We start from the raw sequence: 6526 nt of genomic DNA, 5'->3' as shown, positions 1-6526 counted from the left end.
AAAACTTAAAGTAGAAAATCTCATGAGCTCCGTTAGCGAAAGACAACAAAAGACCACTTCAAGGTACTGTAATGAACTCATTCTTTATTTATATTGGTGTTAAACTTAATGTATTCCAACTTCTCTATGGTTTATAAACTATTTTACTAGCCATAGATTCATCAAAATAAGCAAACAACACATGAAAAACAGAATATGTCAAAAACAGAACAGTCTGTAGTAATCTGTAGCTAGCGCAAGATCTGGAACCCCACAAATTCTAAAATAAGTTTCTGTACGTGAGTAATTTACCTATTAATCATCTGCAAAAAGAATTAACTAAATAGCACTTTCCAAATAAAAATGGCATCAGTACTCGTGAGCGCTAAAGTTTCTGTTTTTTACAGCAAGATATCAAGACTTTCCCCAAGTCTTCCCAACGGTTCTACTTGGCACAAACACTAATTAAACACGAAAAACACAACCATAACAGAGGCTAGGTGAATTATTTATTACTAAACAGGAGCAAAAAGCAAGGAATTAAAAACAAAATTGGGTTGCCTCCCAACAAGCGCTATCGTTTAACGCCCCTAGCTAGGCATAAAAAGCAAGGATAGATCTAGGTATTGCCATCTTTGGTCTTAGCAAAGAAAACAGCAAACTTGCTATCTATAGAATTAATCCTTCTATTTTGATAGAGCACATGGATATTAATGGTAGAGGAAAGATTAAGTATGTTACGGAAATTTGTTTCTAGGCTAGCCTTTATCTCTTTAATAGATTCGTTTTGGTAAGAGAGCAAAAGAGATGTAGATTCAACTTTCTCATTCATGGGGTGCCCAAATATGGTTTTGATTTTTTCATAAGTGTCTACGACATCCCCTTCAAGAAAACGTTCTTCAAATATAGAATCTAATACATGCTTAAAATAAGAAGGAAGGGCAATATAAAAGCTTTTTAAGTAAACTTCAATTTGGTATTGAGGCACATAGCTAGCCCTGATCCTTAATAGTCTATACCAAGCATCTTTACAAGATTCATCAAGTAAATAACGAAAAATTCCAGAATCATCTTCATCAAAATTATTAAGATTCCCATTGATAACTTTGGTAGGGTTTTCCATAGTATCCTCGTTTATGAGCTTAGCGAGAATAGAAGGGTTATCCAAAGTACTAAAACTCTGGAGAGAACTCCCAACCCTTTTTGATTCAGACATGGCGGAAGAAAGGCGAGCGGGAAGAGAGGGTAAATAAAATGGCAAGGGTGAAGTGGGGGAGAGGAAAACGAGAGGCAAATGGCAAATAATGTAATGCGGGAGATAAGGGTTGTGATGGGTACTTGGTATGTTGACTTTTGCATAGACTCCCCGGCAACGGTGCCAGAAATGGCTCGTTCTCGGGAGTCAAATCTTGACTTGCGCGAACCTCCCCAGCAACGGCGCCAGAAATCTTCCTGCTACCTCTTGAGCACTGTGTTGGATTTCCTTGAAGAGGAAAGGATGATGCAGCAAAGTAGCGTAAGTATGTCCTCAATTTTTGAGAACCAAGGTATCAATCCAGTAGGAGGCTGCACGCAAGTCCCTAGTACCTGCACAAAACAAATAACTCCTCGCAACCAACGCGATAAGGGGTTGTCAATTCCTTCACGGTCACTTACGAGAGTGAGATCTTATAGATATGATAAGATAATATTTTTGGTATTTTTATGATAAAGATGCAAAGTAAAATAAAAGCAAAGGAAATAACTAAGTATTGGAAGATTAATATGATGAAGATAGACCCGGGGGCCATAGGTTCACTAGTGGCTTCTCAAGAGCATAAGTATTTTACGGTGGGTGAACGAATTACTGTTGAGCAATTGACAGAATTGAGCATAGTTATGAGAATATCTAGGTATGATCATGTATATAGGCATCATGTCCGAGACAAGTAGACCGACTCCTGCCTGCATCTACTACTATTACTCCACTCATCGACCACTATCCAGCATGCATCTAGAGTATTAAGTTCATGAAAACAGAGTAACGCCTTAAGCAAGATGACATGATGTAGACGGATAGATTCATGCAACATGATAAAAAAAACCATCTTGTTATCCTGGATGGCAACAATACAATACGTGCCTTGCTGCCCCTACTGTCACTGGGAAAGGACACCGCAAGATTAAACCCAAATCTAAGAACTTCTCCTGTTGCAAGAAAGATCAATCTAGTAGGCCAAACCAAACTAATAATTCGAAGAGACTTGCAAAGATAACCAATCATACATAAAAGAATTCAGAGAAGATTCAAATATTGTTCATAGATAATCTTGATCATAAACCCACAATTCATCGGTCTCAACAAACACACCGCACAAAGAAGATTACATCGAATAGATCTCCACAAGAGAGGGGGAGAACATTGTATTGAGATCCAAAAAGAGTGAAGAAGCATCTAGCTAAAAACTATGGACCCGAAGGTCTGAGGTAAACTACTCACACTTCATCGGAGAGGCTATAGTGTTGATGTAGAAGCCCTCCGGCGGAGCTCCGGAACAGGCCCCAAGATGGGATCTCGTGGATACAGAAGGTTGCGGCGGTGGAATTAGGTTTTTGGCTCTGTATCTGATCGTTTGGGGGTACGTAGGTATATATAGGACGAAGGAATACGTCGGTGGAGCAACAGAGGCTCCACGAGGGTGGAGGGTGCGCCTGGGGGGGTAGGCGTGCCCCCCTACCTCGTGGCTTCCTCCTTTGTTTCTTGACGCATGGTCCAAGTCTCGTGGATCATGTTCGGTGAGAAAATAACGTTCCCGAAGGTTTCATTCCGTTTGGACTCCGTTTGATATTCCTTTTCTTCGAAACCCTAAAATAGGCAAAAAAAACAGCAATTCTGGGTTGGGCCTCCGGTTAATAGGTTAGTCCCAAAAATAATATAAAAGTGGATAATAAAGCCCAATAATGTCCAAAACTGTAGATAATATAGCATGGAGCAATCAAAAATTATAGATACGTTGAAGACGTATCATCTATACTGTGATATTCTTCCTACAAACGCATTACTTACCTCAAAGCCTGATAGAAGGCTAGTGCAGGCTTCGGTCAGTCCGCTTTTCCTGAACTGGATCTTCTCTATTACCATTCCAATAAGGGCACGGTCTGCATCCACAATAAAGGCGCCTCGTAGCGTCTCCAGCAGGCTATCCGGTGCCTCTAGTTGGATACAGGTCACCGAGGGAATAGGCACACTCCCTCCTCTCGGAGCATGCCGTTCGATGGACTCTGGAGCCGCATAGGTCTCCGGAATGGTACCCGGCTCAGGTCCAAAGGGAACCCGGCCCCCGTCACCGTTCCTTGTAGGGGACGTTTCCCCCATGCATCCGGCAATTGAGGAATCGTCCTGGGGCACCGCCCCGACGATCTCCGGAAGCCTCCCTAGTCGGGGATGACCTTCGGCAACACCACCTCGTCGTCACCCCTGGGAGAGATGGAATGAGCAGGTGGCGAAGACATGCTAGCCATCTCCTTTGAGTCTAGCGATCCCTCGGACGAAGATCGCGGGGAGCCATCACGCGCTGGACTGCAATAACAAGGTTCGTCAATCTTACAAACCGGAAAAGCTAGATGTTTTCGGATCCCGGTACTTATGAGGCGGCCTGAGGCTTGGTCCGGCGAGGTCGCTCTGGACTGCTGTCCACATCCCACACGAAGTTATCCGCATGGGAACCTCTAACCCTTTTAGGCGCTCCCGCCTTCGGATTTGTGGAGGCCGCCCTCTTCTTCCTCCCCACTTCAAGTGGGGAATCGCTTTCTTCTTCCTCTTCATCATCATCGACGGCGGACAAAGAGGAAGTCTCATCTTCGGACATCATGTCAGGAGTGCCTTTTCGGCACAGGCCCTTCTTGTCCCCTTTGGCCGCTTTCTTGGCCGTCTTCTCCGGCACCTCATAAGGTGCCGAAAAAACCATTTTCGTCAACAATGGGAATTCTTGGTCCTCAGGTAGCGGAGCCGGACTGTTAATCCCCTTCGCTATCTTGATCCAGGCCTGAAAACACGGGTAGGAAGGCTTAGGCTTTTTCTCAAAATATGCTAGTAAAGGTTACGCCTTGAAAACATTAGAAGAGCTTACCGGGTTAGCCTAGCGTTTTAAGCTAAGCCCGCGATCTTCGGTCGTGGGCGGTGGCGTCTCGCCGGCCTTAAAGAGCACTTTCCAGATTTCTTCGTGCGTTGTGACATAGAGCTCTTGTAGCGTCTGGTGCTTGGATAGATCGTACTCCCACAGATAGCAAGTCCGGTGTTGGCACGGAAGAACCCGGCGAATGAGCATGACCTGGACCACATTCACAAGTTTGATCTTCCTATCCATCATATTCTAGACACACGTCTGGAGCCCAGCCAGTTCGTCCAAGGGACCCCTGGTTAGGCCCCTCTCTTGCGAGGAGGTGAGCCGCATCGGGAATCCAGATCTGAATTCGGGGGCCGCCACCCAGTTGGCGTCGCGCGGCTCGGTGATATAGAACCACCCAGATTGCCACTGAGCGAGTCCCGGATTAGGGGGTCTCCGGACAGCCGGACTATATCCTTTGGCCGGACTGTTAGACTATGGAGATACAACATTGAAGACTTCGTCCCGTGTCCAGATGGGACTCTCCATGGCATGGAAGGCAAGCTTGGCAATATGGATATGTAGATATCCTCCCTTGTAACTGACTCTGTGTAACCCTAGCCCCCTCCGGTGTCTATATAAACCGGAGGATTTAGTCCGTAGGACAACAACAATCATACCATAGGATAGCTTCTAGGGTTTAGCCTCTACGATCTCGTGGTAGATCAACTCTTGTAATACTCATATCATCAAGATCAATCAAGCAGGACGTAGGGTATTACCTCCATCGAGAGGGCCCGAACCTGGGTAAACATCGTGTCCCCCGCCTCCTGTTACCATCCGCCTTAGACGCATAGTTCGGGACCCCCTACCCGAGATCCGCCGGTTTTGACACCGCCATTGGTGCTTTCATTCAGAGTTCCACTATATCATCATCATAAGGAGGGATGGCTCGTCTCGTGTCAAGAACAACATCACCTCTGGGGGAGCCATGGCTGTAGGCCAAACTCTCCGACTAGGCGGCTTCGTCATGACCGCCCGCTCGGCCGCTGCGCCGACGATGACTTCTTGGGTCATCGAAAATAGCTTCCACATCGGCTCGAAGTTCACTGAGAAGATGGATCCGATGGAGCTCTCCTCCTTGAACGAGCTCTTGGATCGCATCACCGCTCTGGGAGTCACTACGAACTACGACCGGATTGGGCTTAAACCCGACCAAAGGTTGATTAACTCTTCGCCGGTCACCCATTAGATAGCGGTGGTGGAGGAGCAATGCGGCGATTCTTCCTCTATCCTGAGGACGAACTATGTCCGGGTCCCCAGCTCTCCGAGCCGGATACCTGTCCACGGGAGGACATCGCCCTAACCCTGAACCTAGAATCAGGCATCATGTCGAACCTGCGGGGCAATATCCCGGAGCCCGAACTTCCAAGATCGGAAACTCCCCCGCACCTGGGTCTCAGATTGGGTCAAGGTCTGGACTTAAATCCACCCACCCACCCAGATATAAATGATCTTTCCCACATTAGGCAAGAGCCCCAAGAAATAGTACATCACTATTGGGCCAGATTCCTCCTTGTAATGAACAAGGTCAAGGACTGTCGCGAGGAAGACGCAATTTCGTTTTTTTGCAACAATTGCACGTACAAGGGAATCCTCAACGCCATAAGTCGCCGTGACATAGCACACTTCGTTGACTTGGTGGTCATAGTACGGAAGTACTGTGCTATGGAAAGCGCCTGGAAAACCCAAACAAAATTTTGGGATACTCCGGCTCTGACAAAACCCCCAGTCCGAACTAAAAGGGTGCACTCTCATAAGTCACCCGACTCAATTACAAAGAAGCAAAATCCCACTACAGGGCGTGGAACCGTATTGGAGGGATGGCTTAACGGGCCCTGCAAAATTCATAGTACAGCGGATACCATACCAACAAACAGCCTTAGAGCATGTTGGGTACTCCAGCAGGTGGCCAAGAGCGGTGAGGATCTCCTCATTCAAAACACCGCAGAGCACCATCCCGTGGATAACAATACAGTATTGACAGTCTTCGAGACCTTCACCTCAAATAATAGGCGTAAGCGAGCACTCCGCAGCCTTGCTGAAGTCTGCCACGTGGCAGCAATAAATCCATGGAGCGACACGGCTATCACCTTCAATGCCAGTGACGAACCTAAATTCCGAACAGCCCGAGCACCAGCCACCTTGGTTCTCAGTCCAATTGTGGACGGCTTTCGGCTTACTAAAGTGCTCATGGACGGCGGCAGCGGATTAAACCTCATTTTTGAGGAGACTCTTCAAAAAATGGAAATAGACAGAAACCGCAATGAGCAAAGCAGCATGACCTTCCGAGGAATCATCCCCAGTCGGGAGGCACGTTGTGCTGGGAAAATCACACTAGATGTGGTATTCAGCACTCCGGAGAATTACAGGTCCGAAGAAATTACATTCCAAGTGACCTA

The sequence above is a fragment of the Triticum urartu genome, chromosome 7A, assembly GCF_056163025.1.
Source record: "Triticum urartu cultivar PI428250 chromosome 7A, HENAU_Tu73, whole genome shotgun sequence".
In the NCBI taxonomy this organism is placed as follows: domain Eukaryota; kingdom Viridiplantae; phylum Streptophyta; class Magnoliopsida; order Poales; family Poaceae; genus Triticum; species Triticum urartu.
Note: the sequence above shows the minus strand (reverse complement) of the source record.